This window comes from Kogia breviceps, chromosome 1 (genome assembly GCF_026419965.1).
Source record: "Kogia breviceps isolate mKogBre1 chromosome 1, mKogBre1 haplotype 1, whole genome shotgun sequence".
NCBI classification, from domain to species: Eukaryota; Metazoa; Chordata; class Mammalia; order Artiodactyla; family Physeteridae; genus Kogia; species Kogia breviceps.
In genome coordinates this window covers 195,906,513-195,934,172 of record NC_081310.1, presented here as the reverse complement: position 1 = coordinate 195,934,172, position 27,660 = coordinate 195,906,513, and the positions used below count along the sequence as shown (strand labels likewise).

Sequence of the window (27,660 nt, the reverse complement as noted above, 5' to 3'; positions counted from 1 at the left end):
TCCAGACCTGTCATTAATTCCATGGTTATGTGCATCGAAACAGAATTACCAAAAGTAAATTTCAAATTAGTCTCTTCCCCACCCCCAAACTGGTAAATATCTATCAACTTGCTCAAATTTACCAAAATTAAACTACATTTATACCATGTAGTCCCTAGTAGTAACAGCCACAATCATTGTGCCCTATTAAATAAGACACTCTATAGCAAATTTTTAAAAATACGTTCCTATGGAATATAAATTCAAATTACTAAATTCACTCAGTATCAACCCAAATTTGAAAGTTACAAGCTCAAAATTTAAATGATCACTTTTGGAATCTTAATTTTACACTTTCCAGCCTCCAGGCAAGTTTCATGGAACTCTCAAATAGCTTTATACATGTTCCTGGACCTTCCAAGGTCCAATAACTTTGCCGAATTCTTAGGTACCCTGACCAACAGGCAAACATTTAGATTAAGTGATTTGCCCAAAGTTTCTCAACAAGGGAGTGGGGGGGGGGGGGTGGAGGAGAAGCACAGGGTACCCAGGGATCCTGCTTCTCTGGCACAGATAACCTAACTGACATGCACATTTGCTACTTAAACATCACCCTGCTGAGTTCTTTCAAAGAAAACTTATTAGTCTACAGGAGATAGAAATCTCTCTCTAAAACTACTAACACACACTTGTACGGAGAAGAGCAAGAGCTGATGAAGCTTAATGCCTTTGCCACCCTGAAAGGTGGCTGTGTGACCAACACAACTCAGAGGCGGTCCCCACACGAGTGCAGCTCTGCCATAAGCTCCCCGTACCACCATCCCTCAGTAAGAGCATCCTGCGGGGACCGAAGCCTTGAAAGTCTACTCAGGACCAAGTGGTTCTGAGATCACTCCATCCATGTGGGAGATGAAGCTGACCCTGAAGTCTAGCTACAAAAGCCGCTCCTGTACCGGGCACACTTCCATTTACCCACCAGCTCTTATCTAGATACGTGGCAGGGCCAGAAGCAATAGGGGGGTTTTTTTGTCTGCAGCACTTTATAAAGTGCTGGTTTATCACAAGTTGGAAAGGGCTGGTGAGAACAACCAAACTGCTTTATTCTAAACTCATGCTGTACCTAGTCTCCGGGGATTGCAAACGCTTTGACAGCACTTTATGACACTTATATTCTTTTGTCCTTATCTCGCACCCTCTGGTAATCCATCCACACCCAGCCCCCACTTTCTAGTTACACCAGTCTTTCAATCTCTCCAAGGTATCAGGATTCCTACCAAAGGCCATGGCCGCTTCTTCCCACTAGTAGAACAGAATTCTCTCCCTGCCACCCCAAACCCCCCCAACCTCCCCTGCACACAGTTTAAAGCCTACTCCTTCAGACCTCAAGTCAAATATCACTTTGTCAGAGAAGCTTCCCCTGCACCCCGTTCTAGGTCAAGTTACTTTGTTATAATAAGTTCTCAGGGAACTGTGTTCCTTTCCTTGAGAGAATTTATCTCAGTTTGTAATTCCCTGGTGTGACTTTCTGATTAACGTTCATAGCCCCCTCTAGAGAGCAAGTTCCATCGGAGAAAGTTCTGCATGTTTGCTCGTCATCAAATACCCGGTTACCTAGCACTCATATCTTTGAAATGAATAACTGAATTATTCATTAATAATAATACTCATACTGTTCTACTCATTTGTATATTCTCCACACAGTTGTTGGCACAAAAGAAGCCCCTCTCAAATAAGTAGCACCTATGCAAATAAATTAAAAAATTAAAAGTCTAGGAAACTGAACATTTTTATCCCCACTTTATAGAGATGTAAATAACTGTGCCTGGGGTAACTGACAAAAACACTGAGACCCAAACCAGGGTCCTATCTGCAAGCTATACTTTTTTTTTTTTTTTTTGAGAGCCAATCAAGTACAGATGCCATCATTAATACATTCAAGATAAGCTCTTCCCAGTGGTGTGGCATTTAAGCAAGAAGCACACAGCAGCAGGTAAACTGGACAGACTACTAAACCCTGTATGTGCACACAGAGAGCCATATAAACAGAAAATGCTGAAAGCACATTATTAGACACTAGTTTGTCTTCATCATTTCTCTGAATGCAAAGGTACTGCCAAAGCCTCCTGTAAGTGGGGGAGGGGGTATAATCCTCACCTCTCTTTTACACTGAACTTTTTCTTTATTTTCAGTTATTTCCGCTCCAAAAGACTTCTACTTCCCTGACACGGAAACCTTTGTAAGAATTCTTTTGACCTGAGGACTCCTAGTCATTGGTGACAGACATTCCAAAACTGCCCTCAAAGGGAAGATTTTAAACACCATTAATGCGAGCCTGTAAATTAAGGAATCTGTAGATAAGAAAGGGGAGTTCTGACAACAAGAACAACAATTTCTCAGATGTCCTGCACAAGAGCACAAGGAAAAGCGAAAGAGAAAGTGTGAGATGAATGAAAAAGTATTAGATATTCCCCATCCTCACTCCCAAATTACTCCTGTTATTTTCAGCATTTCACATGGCACTGCTTGGTTCCCACATGAGTTCACCCTGGCCTTGTCTATGTCATATGTCCTGCTTCCTTTTGTCCTAAGTTCCACTCCATGTAAATTCCAGCTCCATGTTTTATAACACTCTTCATTTATCAAAACAACCCTGTCAAGTTGAGTACCATTAACAGATAATGAGGGGAGACAAAGCACTCCATATTCTACAGGCCTCAGCATGCAGCCAAGTGAGCTGACATCTGACTTTACCCTAACATTTATAATTAAATACAAAGTCTAGTTAAACTAACATTAAAGCTATGACCGGAAACAGTACACAGGGGAAATGTGAAGTATAAACTTAGCACTAGTTGAATAGGGCTCAGGTTATTCCAGAACCTTAACCTTGAACAACTACCCTGCGTTTCCTCTCTCTGCCGCCCCACTTTGTATCACAGCCATAAGTCTCTTGGCCACATCTTCTAAAGACAGCAGGTTTGGACCACTCTCCAAGACCATCAAAGGGGAAGGAGACTGCAATTTTACATTAAAGTTTAAAAATAACAATCATCCAACAATAACCAGCGAGGTCTGCCAAAATTATAACTATCAAGTTGAGACAACAACATTCCTTCCTATCTCATTATCTAGTAAAATCACTCAAATCAAGAAACTTAGTTCACCTGAGTGTCCCTGTGTCAAAAGATGAGCAAAGTCAATCAAGCAAACAATGACCAAACCAAGGGTTGTATCAGTACTAGCTAGCAATGTTTGCACACCATCCTAGGATAGGGAGGTTTTGTTTTGTATGACTATGCGGAGTACGAATATATAATTTTAAGCTAACCATCTACTTCTTTCCCTTTTCCAATTCACAAAATGGCACCACACAACAAAACGTCTAGAGTTTTCAAAAGAAAAAAAGAAAAATATATAGTTCTTTCTGAAGCCCTTTTGGGTTTTTTTAGTTATTATATGTTCCTACAGAAAATCCAAACAATCCCATTCAACACGCTGAAGTGTATCTCTCCAGACTGTCTCCTAGAACATACGTACACAAACTTACACAAATATTTAAGAACATATATATTCATTCGTCTAGGGGCTCATTCTACTGATTTTTATTTCATGATAATAAAATTCTACTATTCACACTATATGGCAACTTGTTTCCCTCACTCTACAGGAGACCATAAACACCCACTTCCTCTTCAGAGCCGAACAAAATTCTATTGTGTGGGAGGGGCCATAACTAACAAGTCCGTAACTGCTACAACCCGCTTCTTCCCGCGTCACCGTGCATACGTGCGAGCGTCTCTATACTGGAACCTCTAGGTCAATGAATATGCACTTTTTAGACAAAAAGATTGAGTCAAACTGCTCTCCAAAAAAAGTGGACCAATGTATAGCACTCTTCCCAACAGCAGGCCCTGTTCCCATACTTGCATTCTGGTGGTTTGTCTTGAGTTCTGCATTACACACTCTTCTCCTGGATCTCCTACTGCCCTAGCCATTCTCTATTTCTTTCCGTGACTGCTCCTACATATACAGGTAGTCAACGTCTGGCCTCTTCTTATCACACTCTGGTTATCTGTCATGAGTGAGAAGATTTAATCTCAAGCTGCCTCTGTGTTACTACTGATCACAAGATTTTATTTTTCTAACCCTCAGCTAGCTTCTTAGCAACAGATTCCTGTTTTCAAATGCCTCTGAGTTCCGCCACAATGGTATTCCACAGACACTCTCAAATCATCCTAAACAAAATCAAAACATTCTCCCCCACATGTCCTGGCTTCCCCAACCCAGTCTCAGGAACTCCCGTTACCCTGGTATAAGAATTAACAGCATGCCCTTCCTTTTTAAGAGGAATCATGGCTTACACCCTAAAATGTATGTGAAATCAGAATTAGCACATTAAACATAATATAATTCTCAGCCTTTAGCACTACTGAATGACATATTGTTTAATAATGGCTAACAACCGTCTAATCCATACTTTGCAAGTCTTAAGTGCAAATCAAGGTTTACTAATATGAATTTTTAAAATACCTTTCCTACCTAACTACCTATCCATTCATTTATCACATCACTTTCCATTCAGCCATAGTTTCTTTGTAGGTAAAGGTGCTGAAGAACAGAAATATGAAAACTTAAATCAACTAGGACGGTGATGATAATTATACCTACAGAAAAAGACTCACACAGAAAACCACTGACATACATGATGCAATAATTAGGCAAATATTACAAATTACTGAGGATAAGTGAGTTTTTATGTCCTCTAATGCCAGAATCTTAATATTTACACTTTTATATTTAAGAAAAAAATTGAGTTAATTTCAACCTAGATACTGTTGGAATCTACTTAATATACTCTTTCAAAATAACAAGAAATAAATCAGATTCTAAAAATCAAGGAGGCTAACCTTTAGTAAAACTATGAACCGCACATACTCCAAATTAAATACAGAGATACATTAAGATTAGACATTCGGCTTCCCTGGTGGCGCAGTGGTTGGGAGTCCACCTGCTGAAGCAGGGGACGCAGGTTCGTGCCCCGGTCTGGGAGGATCCCACAGGATCCCACATGCCGCAGAGCGGCTGGGCCCGTGAACCATGGCCACGGAGCCTGTGCTCCACAATGGGAGGGGCCACAGCAGTGAGAGGCCCGCGTACCACAAAAAAAACAAAACAAAAAAAAAGATTAGACATTAATTACAACTTCTGTTTTATACTTCCCAACACAGACCCAAGTATATATTTGAGTGATAAACTGCTAATAAGTATTTAAGGTGTTATTTCATGAAGTACAAAATTATTGACATTATTAAAATATATTCCTGGAAAGAAAGGGGAAAAAAAAAAACAACCCAGCTTGCAGCACACCAAACCCCGCTTTTCTGAGAACGGAGAGCAGGGGCGCTGGCTCCGGTGTGCACTCGGCACAAACTGTGACACAGTAAGTCAGTCAAAGGTCAGACCTGGAGATTCTAGTTTTGGGACGTGTGTGACCCTCTCATGGATGTAGGATATGAAACAAGCCTTAGAGCAACCTGAGAGAAAACAGAACTCTAAGATAGCATAAGCTTTAAACATTTTTAAGGACCTTTTCATCTCTGTTTTTTTTTAATTTTTTTTACTTTATTTTTTACTTTTGGTTGCATTGTGTCTTCATTGCCGTGCACGGGCTTTCTCCAGTTGCCGTGAGAGGGGGCTGCTGCTCTTCATTGCAGTGTGCGGGCTTCTCATTGCGGTGGCTTCTCTTGTTGCGGAGCACGGGCTCTAGGCGCGGGCTTCAGCAGTTGTGTCTCACGAGCTTTAGACCGCAGGCTCAGTAGTTGTGGCGTACGGGCCTAGTTGCTCCCCGGCACATGGGATCTTCCTGGACCAGGGCTCGAACCCGTGTCCCCTGCATTGGCAGGCGGATTCTTAACCACCGCACCACCAGGGAAGCCCTTTTCACCTCTATTTTAAAAACTCCCTAGAGATCTCAGATTATACAGATGAAATTACAATGTTCCCGTAGAGGGATACTTTGAGACAGCAAAAATACAGTTAAGGAGAGAAATCTCTCGTTTGGAAAAGCATTACCAAGAAAAAAAAGAGTTTTGTGAAAGAAATAGCTCAGAATCTCAGGACCCTGACAGGATGTTTAGAATGGGGCCTGACAATACGTGATAAAATCAGTGTGGAGATCCAGCCAAGTTTACTGGAAGTAATCTTAAGACATCTAAAAACCCTAATTGGAATCACTTTACCAAGAATTTAAAATATCAACCAGATAATGCTTACAAACCCAAAACATAACTTTGCCCCTTTTCTAAAAAAATTTCTGCCATATGTTTGCTCTTGTAATATGCCTCCAATAAACTAAACTCTTTTAAAATAAAATCACCAACGTCTATTTTAGGAAAAAATATAAATGTAAATGTTTCAAAACATTAAATAAGTACCATTTTCCAGATTCAACACTGCAGATTAACATTAAAGATCCAGTACTTTTCTGCTTAAAAACCAATCACTTCTCTCTCAAAAAATGTCAGAAGACTCTAGTTCAATAAATCCACTCAAACGTGCAATACATCAACTAAAATAAAAATAAAAAGCCAGAGTCTCAAGAATGTTTGCCCTAAACAATACAGGATGATTTCTTTTCTTTTCTTTGGTGGAGGGAGACAAACTTGGAATATCCATTTGAGTTTAATTTTAACTGACTAGAAAAAGCAAATACTTGGGCTGCAGGAAACACAACTTAGTACAAAGGAAGACATGGGCTAACTTCTAACATTTACTTCATTTGATTAATTCTAACAATAAAACCTAAACAATGATCATCCCCTCTAATCTTCAGAGCAAGTTAACTCTACAGTGAAAAACATGAGCGCCCTATCAGCAGACTCTGGTATGTTTAAACGATTATAATGTAAAGCATGTTCATTCTCACCAGTGAAAGGAAACGACTGCCAAATGCTTCCTTTACAAACTCTCCAGAATGGGGCAGGTCTCTTTAATGTGAGATTTTCCTGACACTCCAATTGTAGCAGACCTTGAACAAACAGAGGTGCATTAAAAGCTGACCTGGTTCTATTATCTTTTATTGAAGGCCTAGCAAAGATCAGACATGAGTCCAGTGCTATTTACATTTTTTGGGTGCATTAATCACTTTTATACTCGAGGGCTTTAGAAAAATTCAATAGATTTTTTTTTAATGGTAATAACCACAGGATGTAACCGTAGCAGTATTGGTCTTTTTCTCAGCAAGGTCAGAAAAGCTTTAAAAACAGGAAGTCTTGCTATAAGGTTGAGAAATGTTTGTTTTAACAGTCTAAGGCTTTATGGTTGCAGTTTGCAGTCAGGTGTTATGGAGGACTAGAGTTTATTCTTTCCAGCCAAGGATTAACATCCCTGGGGAAAAAGCCAGAAAGGTGGCCAAACAACTAGAAAACCACATTATCCTAAAATAAGACGTGTTATGGAATCTGAACTACAAATCTTCCTAGCTATCCCTTTCAACATTACCTGGGAACTAATTTAGTAAGTGTAGGAGGAGGAACAATTTATCTTTTGTGGTAATTTATAAAGGCTAGAGGAAAACCATAGTAACCAATGCTAAGACAGCCACCAAGCAACAATTAGCAGTTAAGAATTGATACTTGCCATTTTATAGGTGTTTTCTACTGACTACCTCATTTTTTATCATACTAAATTAATTATTGTAATCAAATATAAGAATGACAATCTCTTAAATGCAAATTCTTGCTAAAAAACCAAATCAGTGCAGATTAACTAAAAAAAACTTTTTATCCCCTAACAAAAATGGTTGGTGTCTGCTTTAAAAGACATTGGTTTCTTTTCTTTTTCAGTTCTACTAGAATGCAAAAGAAATCCCTAGCATATCCAACATCAAAGATATTTTATTTCAAAAAAATCCAATTTCATGATTCTATTCTTTATTTAGCCTTTGTGTATACAGACAATAAAAAATGGCTTTATCAACACGATAAGCTGCACACATTAAAGTGAAAAAAAAAGAACGGCTTTATCATTTGTGGACTCTCATAATGGAATTAAATTTTTTTTATTGGATTATAGTTGATTCAAAATGTTGCCAGTTTCTGCTGTACAGCAAGGTAAATCAGTTACACATATACATATATCCAGTATTTTTTAAAGTCTTTTCCCATATAGGTCATTACAGATTATTGAGAAGAGCTCCCTGTGAAATACAGTAAGTCCTTATCAGTTAACTGTTTTACATATAGTAGTGTGTATGTGTCAATCCCAACCTTCCAATTTATCTCTCTCCCCCTGCCCTGGAAATAAATGTTATATTACGAAAACTTTAAGGCAAAAATCCAAATATTATTTATATGTATCTTGTCAATTTAAAATCCATTTGGCTTCTACAAGGCACTGCTTGGAAAAATCATAATATCAAGATAAAGTGCTTTAAAATATGAACATAAAGGGCTATTAACACAAAAGTTTGTCATTTACCCTGAGGTGTGTCAAGAAGGGAAATAAACGAAAGTGATTTTCTACTTGACAGTTATAGCTACCTTAAAATTTTTAATGTTTACCTCCACAATATTCCTACAGGGGACTGAACTACCTTCATTTAACATATGGGACTAAAATGACATTCCTTCAACCAACTAGGTGTTCTCCTTATCTTTCAAAAGACACTGCTTTAATAACAACTAACCCTAAAAGAATCCTGCTGGTTTTCAGTTTAACGTACACTGTATAATGATCGGGCTTTTTTCCTGAAAATTAGAAGACAATAAAGCAATGCCTTCAAAGTTTTGAGGAAAAATAGTATCCAACCTAAAATTCTATACCCAGCCAAACGATGAATCATGTATAAGTATAAAATAAAAACATTTTCAGACATACACAGCCTCAAAACATTTACTTCCCATGCACCGTTTCTTAGAAAGTTATTCCACAAATGAAAAGGAACCAAAGAAAACCCTGCAAAAACTGACCTCTAAGATGATGTCCAGAGTGACACAAAAGGGAAGACCCCTTCCACCAGCTAGGTGGCAGGTCTAGACATTAAATCAAGAGGAGGGATTCCAGAAGGGATACCATCAAGAGTGATTTATAGATTTCCTAATATTTTCCACTATATTGAGAGGAGTTTTATACAGTTCTGTTGGAAACTATGAGGCTGATTTCAAGATAAGAATATACAAAACTAAGCAAAGGAACAAACAAAGGGGTGGGAAGGGGCAGGGAGCTGGGTTAGAAATGAATTATTAACTCTAGGAAAGAAAATGAAGAAGTTGTACAATAAGGGAAATTAAATCATAATACAATATGTGCTTCAGCTATAACAATATATATATATATACATTGTCACAGTAACAGAAATATTCTATATTAATTTAATCACAAACTGTGATATAACTACATTAGGAAGATGGAGGAGGAGAAAGTAGGTGATATAAAAAGGATAAATCCTCATCTCTCATTGGGCAAAGTCAGCAAATAATGTCTACAGTATAAAATAAAAACATAAGCATGCTCTTTATCAACACTGAGGTAACAAAAGAAATGGTTCAAAAAGTTAAAATGGGTTCTCTGGGGAGTGAGACCCAAGGATGGAAGAGGAAACTATTAAAAAATAAATAAGGGCTTCCCTGGTGGCGCAGTGGTTGAGAGTCCACCTGCCAATGCCAATGCAGGCGACATGGGTTCGTGCTCCGGTCGCGGAGCAGCTGGGCCCATGAGCCATGGCTGCTGGGCCTGCGCGTCCGGAGCCTGTGCTCCGCAGTGGGAGAGGCCACAGCAGTGAGAGGCCCACGTACCGCAAAAAAAAATAAAATAAAATAAATTTTAAAAATAAATAAATAAATAAATAAACCTTGTAACACATTTGATTCATTAAGTCCATGTACATATATTACCTAAATTTAAAGTAAATATTAACAAAGATGTTGCTGAAAAGACCTTGGCTACTTGTTTAAGAAATTCGCTGACACATACCATTAGCATTTTACAGTGTGCTCTGGTCACTTGGTGAACAGAGGGAGGGAGGGAAAGAAATCTAGCCAAAGAAGCTAGAAGCTAGATTTTAAGACACAGGGACCAGAACTGAAATTTATTTTTCTTCATACAGGAAGCTGTACTACACTTTGCCACCTGCTGGCAAGATTCTTGAAATTTAGCCACTCCATTTAAAAAACAACTCACAGTTTTGTCTTTTTTTTTTTTTCAAAAAAAAAAAAACAGTCCCAAGAAATGGAAAAAGAAATGATACAACAACCAAATTCAATCACTATAATTTTAGTATACATAAATGAGAAACATATCACTAACTATAGTATCAGCTTTTAAAAGATAAATGCTACAGGGCTTCCCTGGTGGTGCAGTGGTTGAGAGTCCACCTGCCGAGAAAGGGGACGCGGGTTCGTGCCCCGGTCCGGGAAGATCCCACGTGCCGTGGAGCGGCTGGGCCCGTGAGCCGTGGCCACTGAGCCTGCGCGTCCGGAGCCTGTGCCCCGCAACGGGAGAGGCCACGTACATTATCTAGCCTCAAAGAATTTAACATAATTTTCTAAAACAATGTTTTAGCATTTTACCCATTTGTTTATTCAAAAATATGTTCCCCCCAAATTTTTTTTTTTTGGCGGTACGCGGGCCTCTCACTGTTGTGGCCTCTCCCGTTGCGGAGCGCAGTCTCCGGACGCGCAGGCTCAGCGGCCACGGCTCACGGGCCCAGCCGCTCCGCGGCATGTGGGATCTTCCCGGACCGGGGCACAAACCCGCGTCCCCTTCCTCGGCAGGTGGACTCTCAACCACTGCACCACCAGGGAAGCCCAAAAGTTTTTTAAAAAGAAAATTAGATTGATAAAATAAAGGAAAATAGAGGATGTTTTCAAATACTAGAGGTAAAATTGCAAGCTTATCAGTATCTCCCAAACGCCATGCTTTATCTTTTATTGAGAATAGTGCTGAATTTTAATACCATTGTTTTGTCAATAAAAAGTGTTCACATAGACTTCACAAGTTCATTAATAAAACCTCTAAGAAGACCTACATTAAAGCTTGACATACAGTTTCTCGTGAAACAAAATTTGCTTCTGGTTTGTTAGAACTAAATGTGCGAAGAGGCAAATTAAGATGTGGGAACACACTTTAAAGGTTATGCTTTGGAAGTATTCAATGACTCAAACAGAGGTATCATTAGGCAGCAGTAAAACAAATACTAGGATACCTATTTCATTTGCAATCTGTTAAGCTTCAGATGAATAATTTTACGATGACCACCAAGAGATATTAGGATAAACTTTAAAAGGAGACTGACATACACTCCCTAGATTTCCATTAGAGAACTGAAGGAAAACCAGAATGGATCCCACTTTCAGCCTTAAAAGCAAGAGAGGCCAGTAATTCACAGGGAACCTGCCATGGTGAGGACTACACTGTGTGTTTAGCGTCCGCGGGGATGCTGACATGTGCACTGCAAGTGCGTGATTGAAGAGTCATTAAGTAGTGGGAAAGGGCTTGCAGCAGAAACTTAAACTAAAAATAAACCATTTACAGGAGAGCAGTACAAAAATAAAGCTGGTTAAACTATAATCAAATCTGTATTTCCAGTTTCAATATAGTTGTTAAGAGTAGTTAACACACAAGACCATAAGCACATCCAATTTCAAGTATGAAACATCTGTTTTACTAATACTATCCTTGCTATATCCTCCATTTCTTTGCTCGGAGAAAGAACGTGAGACTAAGAACAAGAGCAGGTATGACACACGAAAGAAAAAGAAGTAAGTTTACTTTAGGGAATACTGCGCCTTTCACATAAATTCCTAAAATAATAAATTCTAAAGCTATTAGATTTCTACAACTTTACGGATTTTCTTAAGAAATAAGGTCAGATGAGAATGCAGTTTCTCCCTCTGCTGCTTTTTAGTCGCCACCAGCTGAGGCAGGTGCCTGTTTCCACACCGTTCCGAAAATCAAGCAAACGAGACAGGCAAAAGTAGAAATGTATTATAGTTCATGAGAAAAAAGCAATGGTGGAAGCCAATGATCTCTGACCTCCAGCAAGGCACTAAGTCAGCTGAATTTTTTTTAGTTCTGGGACTAAAACTGTTTTTTCATTTCACCAACGGTGAGGTGTAATTCTGTGTATTTTTCCAGATGACTTTAGTGGTAAGCGATGCTCTCATCTGCTCCTCTGAAAGCAGGCAACAGACAGTGTTTCATCCCCAGCTCTTGACCGAGCTTTCCAGTCTTTGGGAAATTTAGGCTAATGGTGAAAGGCGCCAGCTCTGGAGCCAGATGACCAGCAGCACCCCTGCTCTACGATTTACTCACAGGGTATTCTTGGGCAAGTATCCATATGCTCATTTATAAACTGTGACTAATAACAGTACCTACTGCATGAGGTTATCACGACGATAAATGAAATGATTCAAGTAAAGCCCTGAGCAGTGCTGGGCCCACAAGAAATGGTCTCACGAACACTAGGTACTATTAGCATTGTGATCATGGACTCACCTTAAGAAACCGATTAAAACAATCAGCCTGGGCCTAAATCGCCCCATCAGCGAGGGCAGCAGTTCACTATTTGTTTACAAAGAACATTACTCGGTAAATGCCAGTTGTGGGCGGCAGGAAAATCAGCATTTCTTTTCATTCTTGCTACCGCCACTGCTATGTTATTTATTTGAGCAGAGGAGGGGTGTCTGGACAGGCGCTCAGGTGGGTCCCGCAAGCAAAGCATCTCTGACAACAAGCAGGGCCTATCTCAGGGCAAAGGCCATTCCCTGCCTCCTCCTCCCTCCTTTCACCACTCATCCCCACAGACCCAGGGCAGTGGCAGTACAATGTCAAAATGCTACAGTCTAAGCATCTGGCCATAGGTTCTGATGAAATTAAGTGATCTGACTCTTTTTGTTCCCAATTTATGTCCTTAAGGTATTATTAAATATCCAAAGAAGCCCAAGGTGTATTACAGACAAAGGCGGAGAAGGGAAGGAGGATAGATACATTTCCAATAGGCACTCTTCTACATATTTACCAAAGCAGAACTAATGAAATTATTAAAATAACAGCAATTTACATAACATAAACACAGAGGAACAAATGATGGAGATGTGCCATTTGCTTTAAGCTAGAGAAAAGACATGTGTCTATCAAAGAAAGGGTTTCTATAGAGTCACAAGCACTGTATTCAAATAATTTTGTACTTCCTCTGGACTAGTAAAAGCCGGCCTATCTACAGTTAATGGATTAAAAACTCAAATTTTTTTTAAATACTTAAAATAACTTATTTAAATGTTCACCCTTTTGGGGGGGGGCGGCACATTTAACTAGCCATAGACTAACTTTTGTTTTTTTTTAAAAATGAGATCAATGTATTTCCAGTAAGCAATTTCTACCCCTATATATTCTCATAAAGAGATGTTGCTCTTTTTCTATTTACAGTGCTAGGTACACAGTGAGTTTTTAACAAATAAATACTTACGGACTGATCATTTGCTTGAAGGGTAACCCAGACTACGACTTGCCCAAAGGTACAGAAAGTACGGAGTGAGGTAGGGGGAAAGGAACTAAGGGTTGGCGAATGTGTGTGGAAAAGCACTTTCCTTTGTGGTTAATAGATTGCCCGAGAAAAAAATATGCATTTGAAAATTTTCTATCAGATCTTTCTCCAAGAGCAGCCTATTATTAATCTCATTCTTTAAAAACAAATAAAAACAAATACCATATGCTAACACATATATAGAGAGAATTAAAAAACAAAAAAGGTTCTGAAGAACCTAGGGGCAGGACAGGAATAAAGACGCAGACATAGAGAATGGACTTGAGGACACGGGGAGGGGGAAAGGTAAGCTGGGACGAAGTGAGAGAGTGGCATGAACATATATACACTACCAAATGCAAAACAGACAGCTAGTGGGAAGCAGCCACATAGCACAGGGAGATCAGCTTGGTGCTTTGCGACCACCTAGAGGGGTGGGATAGGGAGGGTGGGAGGGAGACGCAAGAGGGAGGAGATATGGGGATATATGTATATGCATAGCTGATTCACTTTGTTATACAGCAGAAACTAACACACCATTGTAAAGCAATTATACTCAAAAAAAGATGTTAAGAAAAAAAACAAAAAATAGAACAGTAATCTTGATTTTATAAATGTTCCTCCTCATTTCAAAGCCCATCCTACATACATGTTTGATAAACAAGTTCCAGGTTTATGACGCTTCCTACATGTTAAGGTTTTTACATTTAGACTCATCCCTTTCAGAGGCATTGATTTTCAAGTGCCTCCACCCCCCAGAGAGTTAATCACAACTTAATGCCACCTCTCTACCCACCACATAATTCTACTGCTACAATTCTCACAGGTATATACTGGTCTCCACTACTACCTGGAACTACTTCAAGGCACAGAGCACGTTCTATTCATTTGTGTATTTCCGATTTTCCTAAATAATTTATTCATTCATTAAAAGAAAACTGCTGAGCCTACTATGTGTCAGATGCTTTAGTCATTCAAAAATGTATTGAACTGGTGCTGCTCTAATAGGCATTTAGAACACATCTGTGAACAAAGTAGTAAGAGTACTGGCCTCGTGGATCTCACATTCTGCAGGGGGAAACACAATAACCAACAGATATAATACAGTATATCCAAAGTGTTAAGGAAAAAGAAAGAGCAGAGCAGATAAGGAGGATCAAGCGCGTACAAGGGGTAGAGGACCAGCCCTACTGGGGGGCGGGGGGAGGGGGCAGACGACTAGTAAGGAGGTCAGAGACGACCTCACAGGCCACTACAGGAGTGGTGGGGGGTTTTGTTTGTTTTGGCCGCACTGCAGGGCCTGTGGGATCTTAGCTCCCGGACCAAGGTTGACCAGGGATCACACCCGTGGCCCCTGCAGTACAAGCGCGGAGTCCTAACCACTGGACCGCCGGGGAAGTCCCCGTGTTATTCGCACATCCCAAAATATGTATATTTGTATATGAAATGTATCTAGGCGCCACTAAAACTTTCAAACAAGACTTGTGGCGTTTCTCCTCGGCCCAGTGGACCACCCCGCATATCTTGCTCCTTGGAGAAGCAGCCCTCCTCCCCTGAAGAGCACTACCCCAGGCTACTGCAGCTCAGACAGTTAACGGTATATTCTCGTAACTGGGAGCGGTGCTTTCCTAAGCCCCTCAACACAGCCTGCAACTTCTCCGTAGGCCTTACAGAAAATCCCAGGTTGTCGGAGGGCTAAACTGGGGCGGTTTTGCGGTTTTGTTTTTGTTTTCGCTTCCCTATCCAGGAGTTGCTTAAAACCTCTTCTGCCAGGTAGGAAAGAGGCAGCTGACCTGGGCCAGTGAGACGTGGCAACTCGCTCGCACACCTGCTCTGCTTCTGCTGGAGGAGCTGCTGGCCTCTATTAGAGACTTTACTCACATTCTGGCAAACGTGCTGTCCTTCCTGACTGCGATTTAAACATGGGAAATGGGTCTCTCCGTGCTAGGTAATATCAAAACTCAAAACTAAACCATCTTATTAACGCAAAATCCTCCTCTCCGTCTCGACGGCCATGACATGGAGCTGGAGAGTCACCTACTACTAAATGATCACAAACAGCTCTGTATCTCACGTTGAGGAGTTTACTTTTATAAATACATTCTTATAAATGCATTTTTAAAGTTTGTTTTATTTCTATTGCGCTTATTTTTATAGTCACTGTCTCCTTATGGCGAGCAATGCAGGGTTTTTAATTTTAGTAGTGACATAAAACTTCATTTTAAAGCAGATGCAGGGCTTCCCTGGTGGCGCAGTGGTTGAGAGTCCACCTGCCGATGCAGGGGACGCGGGTTCGTGCCCCGGTCCGGGAAGATCCCACATTCCGCAGAGCGGCTGGGCCCGAGAGCCATGGCCACTGAGCCTGCGCGTCCGGAGCCTGTGCTCTGCAACGGGAGAGGCCACAGCGGTGAGAGGCCCGCGTACCGCAAAAAAAATAAATAAATTAAATAAAGCAAATGCATTTTCAAAACTAAACTCAAAATGCATTAAAGACTTAAATGTACGACCAGACACTATAAAACTCTTAGAGGAAAACATAGGAAGAACACTCTTTGACATAAATCACAGCAAGATCTTTTTTGATCCACCTCCCAGAATAATGGAAATAAAAACAAAAATAAATGGGACCTAATGAAACTTAAACGCTTTTGCACAGCAAAGGAAACCATAAACAAGACGAAAAGACGACCCTCAGAATGGGAGAAAATATTTGCAAACGAATCAACGGACAAAGGATTAATCGCCAAAATATATAAACAGCTCATGTAGCTCAATATTAAAAAAACAAACAACCGAATCCAAATATGGGCAGAAGACCTAAATAGACATTTCTCTAAAGAAGACGTACAGATGGCCAGGAAGCACATGGAAAGCTGCTCAACATCACTGATTAGTAGAGAAATGCAAATCAAAGCTACAATGAGGTATCCCCTCACACCAGTTACAATGGGCATCATCACAAAAACTACAAACAAATGCTGGAGAGGGTGTGGAGAAAAGGGAACCCTCTTGCACTGTTGGTGGGAATGTAAATTGATACAGCCACTATGGAGAACAGTATGGAGGTTCCTTAAAAAACTAAAATTAGAATTACCATATGACCCAGCAATCCCACTACTGGGCATATACCCAAAGATAACGATAATTCACACGCACCCCAATGTTCATTGCAGCACTATTTACAATAGCCAGGTCATGGAAGCAACCTAAGTGTCCATCAACAGACAAATGGATATATATATATATATATATATATATATATATATATATATATATATACACACACACATACACACATGTACACATATGGAATATTATTCAGCCATAAAAAGGAAAGAAATTGGGTCATTTGTAGAGATTGTCATACAGAGTGAAGTAAGTCAGAAAGAGAAAAACAAATATCGTACATTAATGCATATATATGGAATCTAGAAAAATGGTACAGATGAACTGGTTTGCAAGGCAGAAAAAGAGACAGATGTAGAGAACAAATGTACGGACACCAAGGGGAAAAGCAGTGGGGGGGGGGGGGGGTAATGAATTGGGAGATTGGGACTGACATATATACACTAATATGTATAAAATAGATAACTAATAAGAACCTGCTGTATAAAGTAAATAAATACAATAAAATTCGGGAAAATAGATAAATAAAGCAAATGTGTTTTAAGTGCAGAAGTTAGAACTTTTTTAAAAAATATTAAATGACAGAGCCAGTGGTGTGTAGAGAACTAACAGAAATCACGAAGAGGTACAGAGTGAACGACAGACACTGAGGGAAACACTGCGGCACAGAGCACTGCAGTGCGGGCGTCACGAGACCAAAGGTGTGTGCCCACCTCACTCCCCGTCTACGTTCCCAGCACGGAGCCTGGCACAGTACTCTGTAAATAGTTGCTGAATAAACGAAAGTGGTGAAGCCAGAATCTGAACCTGTGTATCTCTGGCTCTCAAGTTCACTTCCTACCCTTTTCACTACCAATCAGTCTCAATCTTGGCGGCCACGAACTGTGGAGTGTTTTTAAAATTTTAAATCTCCTCAGGTGATTCTAATATGCACCAATGGGTGCCACACCACTCTCCCATACAGCACTGCCTTCTTAATCAAACAAACAACCACAGTCCAGAGTGATCAGTGTTATTCTGGGGCAAGTGTAGTACCTAGAGCCAGGCAACTTAACCTATTCTGAAAGCCCTTGGAACAATTAACTGAGACTTGAAAGAATAAGAAGAAATTAGCCAAAGTGTACATTCTAGTCAGAGGGAAAAGCAGGTGCAAAGGCCCGGAGTTAAGAAAATACATGATAAACTTTAAAATTCACATTCTTTATGAAAAAGAATATATATGTGTATGTATAACTGAATCACTTTGCTGTACAGCAGAAACTAACATGACAGAGTAAATACATTTTTAAAAATTCGCATTCTTCCTTTCTCTCCCACCTAGGGTGACAAACTATCCCAAGACTGTCCCAGGACTGAGAGCGTCTCAGGACATAGGACCTCCCATTTTATTTATTCATTCATTCATTCATTCATTCATTTATGGCTGGGTCTTCGTTGCTGTGCATGGGCTTTCTCTAGTTTTCTAGTTACGGCGAGCAGGGGCTACTCTCTGTTGCGGCACACGGGCTTCTCGTTACAGTGGCTCCTCTTGTTGCAGAGCACAGGCTTTAGGCACGCAGGCTCAGTAGTTGTGGCACATGGGCTCAGTAGTTGTGTCTCACGGGCTCTAGAGCGCGGGCTCAGTAGTTGTGGCACACGGGCTTAGCTGCTCTGCAGCATGTGGGAACTTCAAGGACCAGGGCTCGAACCCATGTCCCTTGCATTGGCAGGCAGATTCTTAACCACTGTGTCACCAGGGAAGCCCCGGATTTCCCATTTTAAAACCAGAAAAGCTCCAGGGACAAATTGGTCATCCCACCATCTTACTCTGACCAGGGAACAAAGAACTGCTAACATGATCCGTCAGATTCTAGGACCCTGATGACACCACATTTACTAATGGGTGGGGTGATCATTACATATTAAGAGGGGCTCATTCTCTTTGGCACACACTGTTTTCATAAAGCAGGGTTTCCCAAGGCATGACAGGCTAAGGCTGTTGCCATCTTGCATTCTACCCCATCCCCGTTGGGTGCTGTGAAAGCCATCAAAAGGCTTTAAGCAAGGGAGAGAAAATTATATTTGATACTATCAGATATGATAAGATTTCAGGATCAAGAGGACTAGATGATGATTAAATGGGGTGGGGTGGGGGAGGGGGGATCAGAGAAAGAAGTAAAAACATGACTATGTTTCATATGTGACATAAAACACAGGCTGTTCTCAATTTATAACCTCAGTATGATCCACGAGTTCACCTGTGGGTTCATAAATTAAATTTCACATTTCCAAAGAAACAGTTTTATAAATTATAGTTACATTTCTAGGCTAGGTCACTAAACTACTAAATCCCTTAAGAAGTTGACATATATTTTTCCAATAAGAAGTTTTAGAAAACAATGCTGCTGAACACCTATAAAAGTCTTGAAGTGAATTAAGCAGCATTTTCTATTTATTTTGAATGTTGGCATTTGAGGCAAAAACATTTAATTGACAAAGGAGTAGATACCTGCAGAGAGTTTAAATGAGTCTTCTGGGTATTTTCAAGGGTTGTGAAGTTCTTTCTGACATTGGCTTTTATTTACTTACTTACTTATTTATTTAAGGCTGGGTTGGGTCTTCGTTGCGGTGCAGGGGCTTCTCATTGCGGTGGCTTCTCTTGCTGTGGAGCACGGGCTCCAGGCACACGGGCTTCAGTAGCTGTGGCACATGGGCTCAGTAGTCATGGCTCACGGGCTTAGCTGCTCCATGGCATGTGGGATCTTCCCGGACCAGGGCTGGAACCCACGTCGCCTGCACTGGCAGGCGGATTCTTAACCACTGCACCACGAGGGAAGCCCTGACTTTTACTTTTTAAATGTACAGCTCTTCTCTTCCTTAGCGCAGATATTACTAGTTCCACTTTCTATACTTAACCCATCATAATCAGGGTCAGTTTTTGGAAAGAAATATTTTCCTGGGATAATCAAGGAAAAATTAAAAGAGACAGCAGAAAGGATGGACACTAAATACTGCCTGAGGTGGAATAAAATGGGTAAGAAAAGACTGAGGAAAAGGGAGTGTGCCAAGCCCAGTACGGGTCGAAGAAAATGACAGAAGGACCATGCTGAAAGACATCACTACTCAACTGTGTGCAGCTAAGAGGGAAAGAAGAAGGGGCCAACGAATTCTAAGCCCCTTACTCAAGTCTCAACAATCTTTATTCTCTGAGGTCCACCTCATCCTCGGGACAATTTCCCACTTACTCTAAGGGAGAGCCAACTTGATAGGGTCGTTCAGCTACTGCCTTCAAATGCTCTCTGATGGCCTCAGATAACTGCATATCCAGCACATTCAGTTGTCTCACCTTCTTATCTTTCTGTGGTATTTTAGTCAGGCTTCTGCCTGACTAAAATCCACCCACAAGTTATGATATTAAGGCTCTCATAATATTTGGTGCAAATGCCTACAGAAAAAGAGAAGAATTCTAGAGTGAGAAAGGGACTCAAATTATACAGAGCAGATCCAGCCCTCTGGACATTCATATCGAAATAAGTCCGTTCCAAAGGGCTTTTGTGTATTTTAACTTAATTGACTAAATGAAGTGTATGATAATAGACAATCTCACAGTTCAAATACAAATCAAAAAAATTCTTTCGAGGTACAACTTTCTCACCCACTCTTCTTGAAAGTGACTGAAAGGAAACGGATTCCACAATTCAGTATGGAAATCATCGACTCTCTCAAAAGGGGTATTTCATGCTTCCCATCTTCAGGGACTCGGTACCGCCAAAAATGCAGACGGCAAAAGCATCTGCATACATCTGCCCATGATTTGGTATACTGTAGTCTTTCTTACAACTGAGCTATTTAAAGCAAAACAAAACCAAAAAAGCCTCGTATAAATGTAGGGAGTACTCTACTAAATAAAAAAGTTTAGCAAACGGAAAACACTAAAATTTACTCTTTTTTCCCTCCTTCTTAAAAAGGTGGGCCACAGAACTTAACCACCTGGCTTGTCCCTCAACCACTGTGTACTTCTTAAACACCCCCTTTGATACTGCAGAATGAAATAAAACCTTGAGGCAAGGGATAGTCCGAGCCAGTCTTTGCTTTGACCGAGAAGCCACGGTGCCCAGCATAGCCCCAAGACAAGTAGAGGCCCCCGCCCCACCTTCTCTGTGCCTTCTAGGTAATGACTAGACTGCCATCAGGCAAGACACAAAGACCTAGGCTCTGGCCCATCAATCGGTGGGTCCAGGAGACTAGCTACTACTGGTCTAGTTCTGGAAACTCCGGATTACAGGTCACAGCCGTAGTCCCTGGTCTGGGCATTTGGCTAGCTTTGGGTACAAAGGCACTGATGTATCAAATTTGAATGGATTTAGCCAACTTCATCCAAATGAACTACTTCTAGAGTCATCCTATCCTGCCTGGGAGACTCCATTAACACCCAGATCGTGACAAGATGTTAGCATGAGCTTGCCTCGCTAAATGACACCCATGCAGCAGTCAGGGAACTGGCTAATTGGGAAACTTTTCCCTCAGGAAATCTTCAAAGCCCATCCTTAATTCAGCCAAGAGTGCCACACAATGGCAGAGATGAAAGTATTTCTGTTAAAGGAGGCCTTGCCAAAAAAGGCAACTAATAAAATTCTACAGTAAAACAATACTTCCTTAACATGATTTAAAAACTACATTTCAAGCCAATATTCAACATCATTATGAATGTGAAATATTAGAGGAATTCTGAATAAAGCAAGGATGTATACTATTGCCATCTTTATTTAACATTATTTTTGGAAGTTCCAGTTAACTGAAGTAAGACAAGAAAAAGAAATAAGGAGATTTTTTTAAAAAGAGACAATTATTATTTGTAGACAATATGACTGACTATCTGGGAACAATCTAAGATAATAAACTACAAAAGTATCAGAACTAATAAGAGTTTAGTAATGTTATTATGCAATAAATAAAAATCAGCACATCTATTAGAAATTGGGGAGAGGGGTTCACCATACAAACACCATTCTTAGGAATAAACTTAACAAGAAACACAATAGGATGTTATAAACAAAACTATTCTATTTGCCTTATAAAAACTTGATGTGTGTGTATACACACACAATTCACTGAGGGCTTGAATAAATAGAGAAATACAATGTTTCTACAAGAAAAAGTCTTCTGCCTTACTCCTCAAATGAATTAAAACTACTTCCATCAAAATCTCAATATATTTTGATTTCATTTGTTCATTTTTGGAAGTTGAGGGGGCTGGTGTAGAAGACCGAAAAAATGGTTTTCAGCCTTTGGCTTCAAGCATGAGTTATGCCCAGGAAGAGAGGCCCGTGGTCCACGTTTGTGACAGCACTTTCCCCGCACGCCCATCTTTCCTGCCATCATCTTGGCTTTCCATGAGAACTCCAGTCCACTGATGTGTTCCTTCTGTCCCAAAGGACCACTTCCGACACAGAACTGAACGTTCCATTCTTAGTCCACTGCTCTTTCTAGCATTCTCATCCTTCAGCTTCCTTTGTTCCTACCTCATATCTACCCAGAAAATCTGCAACCCTGAATTTGGGTTAGGAGGCATCCTGGTGCAGTAATTAAGGATTCAGGCTCAGGAGTCAGCCCACCCAGATTTAAATTCTGGCTCTACTGCCTACTCACTGTGTAATCTGAGGCAAGTAACTTAATTTTTTCCAAGTCTCGGTTTCCACATCTGTAAGAATAACGATACCTGGCTTAGAGATAGAATGGGGGTTCAATAAGCTAATGCATACAAAATCTTGGCACAAGGATTAACACTTAAGAAGCACTAAAGATAGTAGCTCCTGTATATGGGCTGCTGGGCACTGTGGCAAAACCACCTAAACTGCAGACGGAAATGCTACTGATGCACCTTCTCCCGTTTTAGCGCCATCCTGCTGCATGTCTCTGGTCAGCGCCTTTTTCTGGTCCATAACTGCCTCTCTTTTGCCTGCCACTTTTAAATCTGAGCGTTCCTCCGAGGACCTCTCTACAGGCTTGTCTCCACAGACTTACTACACACTCTAAGCAATTCCCCCCCAACGTTCTCAACACCTGCTTACATAAATGATATTTACCGAATCTCTAGATCCAACCTGCCTCCTGAGCTTCAGATACAGAATCATCTAACTGCCTACCTTTGGCCCCTCCCTGAACGTCCTACGAGCACCTCTAACTCAACCTGTTCTTCATACCTCCTCTTCCTCACGTATTTTGTGTCAGTTAATGGCACCATCATCCACTCAAGTAAAACAATCTCTTACACCTCATCACAGCCTATCAGGATTACCAAGCAGGATCATCGGTTCTGCACTTCAAACGCCTCGTCTCCTCTTTAGCACCACCACCACTGCCTCAGTTCAGAATCTCACCATCTCCCTAGCTGGCTGTGTTAGTTTCCTAGGGCTCCACTAACAAAGTACCACAAGCAGAGGGGGTGAAACAATAGAAAGTTACCGTCTCATAGTCCTGAAGGCTCTAAGTCAGACACCAAGGTGTCCATAGGGTTGGTTCCTTCTGACAACTCTGAAGGAAGGATCTGTATCGGTCCCCTGGCTTGTGGATGGCCTGTGTCTCTTCACATCATTTTTCTTGTGTGTGTCTATCTCTGTGTCTAAATTCCCCCCCACCTTTTTTTTTTTTGCGGTACGCGGGCCTCTCACTGTTGTGGCCCCTCCCCTTGCGGAGCACAGGCTCCGGACGCGCAGGCCCAGCGGCCACGGCTCACGGGCCCAGCCGCTCCGCGGCACGTGGGATCTTCCCGGACCGGGGCACGAACCCGCGTCCCCTGCATCGGCAGGCGGACTCTCAACCACCGCGCCACCAGGGAAGCCCTAAATTTCCCCTTTTAATAAGGGCACCAGGCATGTTGCATTAGGGCTCACCCTAACGACCTCTTCTTAACTAACTACACTGTGGTGACCCTATTTCCAAATAAGATCACAGTCTGAGGAACGGGGTTAGGGCTCCAACATACGAATTTGGAAAGGACACAGCTCAGCCCGTAGCACTGGTCTGCCTGCCCCTACCTCTGCTCGCCTGGCTCTCCACTTCCCCTCAACTGTGAAAGCAATCTTTCCAAAATTCAATTCTGAAATGTCCTTTTCCTGCTTAAAACTCACATTAGCTGTTTTCATCCAAACTGTGAATAATGCTGGCGATGACAATAATGCAAGTATTTACGGAGCACTAACTATGTGCCCGGTATTATTCTAAGTGCTTTACGTATATGACAGTATTCCTAAAGGACAGGTACTATTATTCTCTCCATTTTATAAATGAACAAACATAGCAAGAAAGCTATTAAATGACATCTGTTCAATAAAGCCACGTGGTTAGTACGTTTCAGAACCAGGATTTAAACTCAGGCTCTGCACCACAAAACAAAAAGCTATCCGACAGGGAAATTCAATTTATTAGTCAATATAGGTTTCCCCTTTTGACCTTCAGCTACCTCTCACAAACTACCCACAGTACAATCCAATCAGAACTTTCATTAGAGGAAAAAGGATGCTTAGAAGGAAATGCTGATCCACACTTACACAGCTATCAAATCCTGAATACCCCACGAATCAGCCAACTATTACCAAAGTAACGGAGGTGGGGGAGGAAGTCAGGGTGAGGAGGCAGAGAAGGCTAAAGTGAAGAAAATCTACATACTCATCCAGAATATACCCTCAGGGTAGAAATAAGGATGAATACACAAAGTGGCTTTCAGTGTCTGAAAGGGCTTTTACTAAGAAGAGATTAGTAATTAGATTGAATGGCTATGGTCCAATATAACAAATACGAACACAGGGGTTCTTCCTCTAAATAGAACATAGGGGCAACCGTAGAAATTATTCAAGAGAGTTTTAACAAGGAAAAATATAAACTCTGAAACAAAGAGTATTTTTAGGTGCTAACCATTTTTTCCCTTGAATCTCTTTTAAAACACTATCTGACAAAGTCTTTAAAGGGTTTCACTGTTGATTAAACCATTTTCATGGCCTAATGAGTCTGAGCCCTATTAATTCAGACTGTGCTCTCTGTACACTGAGTTTTGTCACAGCAAAGGATCAACAGATTAACAGTTCTTCAAATTAACCAACTGCTCACAATGTTAAGGAGCAAAACTGTTTGCTGTGAAATACACGGCACCCAGGCACTATTCGGTGCCCACAAAAGCTAACAAACAGGCTGTACAGGACGAGGAAAGCAATTCCTACCTGTAAAGACAGTTTGGCTCTTACTTCAGATTTAATTTTAAAAAATAAAACAAAACAAAACTGTAAAGCTAAGAAAGGATAAAAATTAGAGACAACCGACTTTCCAGCTCTGAATTACCATCATTAGATTGCACAAATCATCCGGTAGGGACAGAATACACCAAAATCGAAATCACAAGTTAAAACAGCCTTGAAGGCAGTTCTTTCCCTTAAATGAAGCCTTCATATCAAACAAATCCATACAGCTCCTATGTACTCTAGTCCTGTGCAAATTAGATTTTGTTCCACAGGCCTTAACAACTTTCCACATTTAATTATGTAAAGGAGAAAACCAACTTTAATCTTCTATACGACTAAACTCAAACTTTGAAGTTACCATTAAAAATGACATGATTTGCATCTTCTCTCATATTAAGAAATACATTTATTTTACTTTTGATAATAACAAAAACAACCCTGGATATCTGCATGAATTGAAGTTGTCAATAAGGAACCAGTTTCTTTGGGTTCTTTGCTTCTCAGGGAGTCAGCAAAATATGGGCCAAGGGTCAAACAGCGCAATGCCTGCTTCTCTATGGCCCATAAATGAAAGAATGGTTTCCATATTAATAAATGGTTTTGGGGGAAAACAAATCAAAAGAATAATAATATTCCGTAACACATGAAAATTATGTAAAATCCAACTTTAGTCCATAAATAAAGTTTTATTGGAAAGAGTCACATCCATTCACCTACACATTGTCTTTCGCTGCTTCTGGGCTACAAAGGCAAAGGCTGAATAGTTGCAACACGACTATATGGCCCACCAAAGCACAAAATATTTATAATCTGGCCCTCTTCATAGAAAGCTTGCCCACCCCGTTCTAGCTCCTGCCAGAGACTCACAGAACATGTTATTAAGGAGCAATGGACAGCAACCGGCCAGAAGGGGTGTGGTTTTTCTAAGAAAATATGCTGTGATGGGCAGATCTGGAGCTGGAAAGTAAATTCCTGCTGGCATTGACCAGCTGACATCTCTATTTCATGAAATATCCCAGATCTGAAGTTGCCATATAACCATAACTTGTGATTCTCTTACATAATAACCAAAGGCGTGTATCCACACAAAACAAAACATTTAGCAGACAATTCAAGACATTTTATAATCAGACTTGAGAAATTTTTTCTCTTGAGCAAAAAGAGCCACTGTCATCGAAAGAGAACAAAAACAAAATCAACAAAATGGAGAACAAAACAGGTAAACTGGAGAAATGGGTAAATTGGGGAAACCGAAACAGTGGGTTGGGGGAAGCTGGGGGAAAACAGTAACTAAAAATTTATTCCAAAGGATGGGCGTGAGGTACTGTACATAGGGAAGTTTTTCAAAAGTGTGAGTAATAAATTGAGTGTATATATTGAATAGAATACATAAACTGAATAGAATAAACTTAAACAGTATTTAAATCTTAGGTTAAGGAAAATTTCTCATATATATTTCAAACTACCAGGAAACTTTGACAAATTAAATTTTTTTAAAAAAAAACTGAGTAATACTATCTACACCAAAGTAAATGGTCTGTGAATTTGCTAGACTAAAACAAACAAAAAAATGGGACTTCCCTGGTGGCACAGTGGTTAAGAATCCTTCTGCCAATGCAGGGGACATGGGTTCGAGCCCTGGTCCAGGAAGATCCCACATGCCACAGAGCAACTAAGCCCGTGCACCGCAACTACTGAGCCTGCGCTCTAGAGTCCGCGAGACACAACTACTGAGTCCACGTACCACAACTACTGAAGCCCGCATGCCTAGAGTCTGTGCTCCACAACAAGAGAAGCCACAGCAACGAGAAGCCCGCACACCGCAACGAAGAGTAGCCCCCGCTCGCTGCAACTAGAGAAAGCCCGCACGCAGCAAAGAACCAATGCAGCCAAAAATAAATAAATAAAATAGATAAATTTATTTAAAAAGAAAAGGTTACCTTCTATTCCTAGATACAATGTAAACAAATAACCTCAAACCTTCTCCAAAGAACACTCTGTTACTGCACAGGCTCCGCAAGCTCAGCGGCCATGGCTCACGGGCACAGCTGATCTGCGGCATGTGAGATCTTCCCTGACCGGGGCACGAACCTGTGTCCCCTGCATCGGCAGGCGGACTCTCAACCACTGCGCCACCAGGGAAGCCCCATACCAATTCTTATAAATTTTTTAAAATACACAATTTCAGGTAAAAGCTCTGATGTGTTATATATTTTATACACATGAATAGTATTTTATATTATTTTACGTGATTAAAATTTTAAAAGATGCGTATTCAGGTGATACAAGAGGTGAAGCTAATACCCAATGCCAGTAATCAAAGCTAATACACAATACTTACACCTGTTTCCCAAAAATATTTCAGTCTTAACATCATTTAAAATGTGGGGAACATTATCATTTAAATAATTTCTGATCTATGTCTTTCCAAAGAACTAGGTCAAAATAACGATTTTACCCAACCTGAAGTAGAGAGCAATGGGGAGATAAATAACTAGACAAGACAAGACAATTAACAAAAACATTCTTTGGTTGATATCTATAAACCAATGTGAACAAATCAATGTGAACAAACACTAGGAAAAGAATCCCCATAATGGTATGTTTCTTAAATTTGCAGTATTTGCACTTATATAAGGTCTTTCATCCAAGAATTTCAAAGTGCTCTACCAAACGCATTCATTTTAACCATGAATGGAAAATTTTACTTATCCTAGATCAGATAATGAAAACCTTAAAAAAAAAAAAAGTACATTTTTAAGGTCATTCTAATAGGTCAAAATTTAAATGAAAAGCTCAAAATCCCAGATGTACATCTGT

At 40.5% G+C, this 27,660-nt stretch overlaps 1 protein-coding gene across 5 annotated transcripts in view; it reads right to left on the bottom strand.

Annotated features, from left to right (window-relative positions):
* The window catches only part of RERE (arginine-glutamic acid dipeptide repeats), a 418,432-nt gene that overhangs the window by 309,280 nt on the left and 81,492 nt on the right, over nt 1–27,660 (bottom strand). The gene's annotated exons all lie outside the window — the stretch shown is intronic.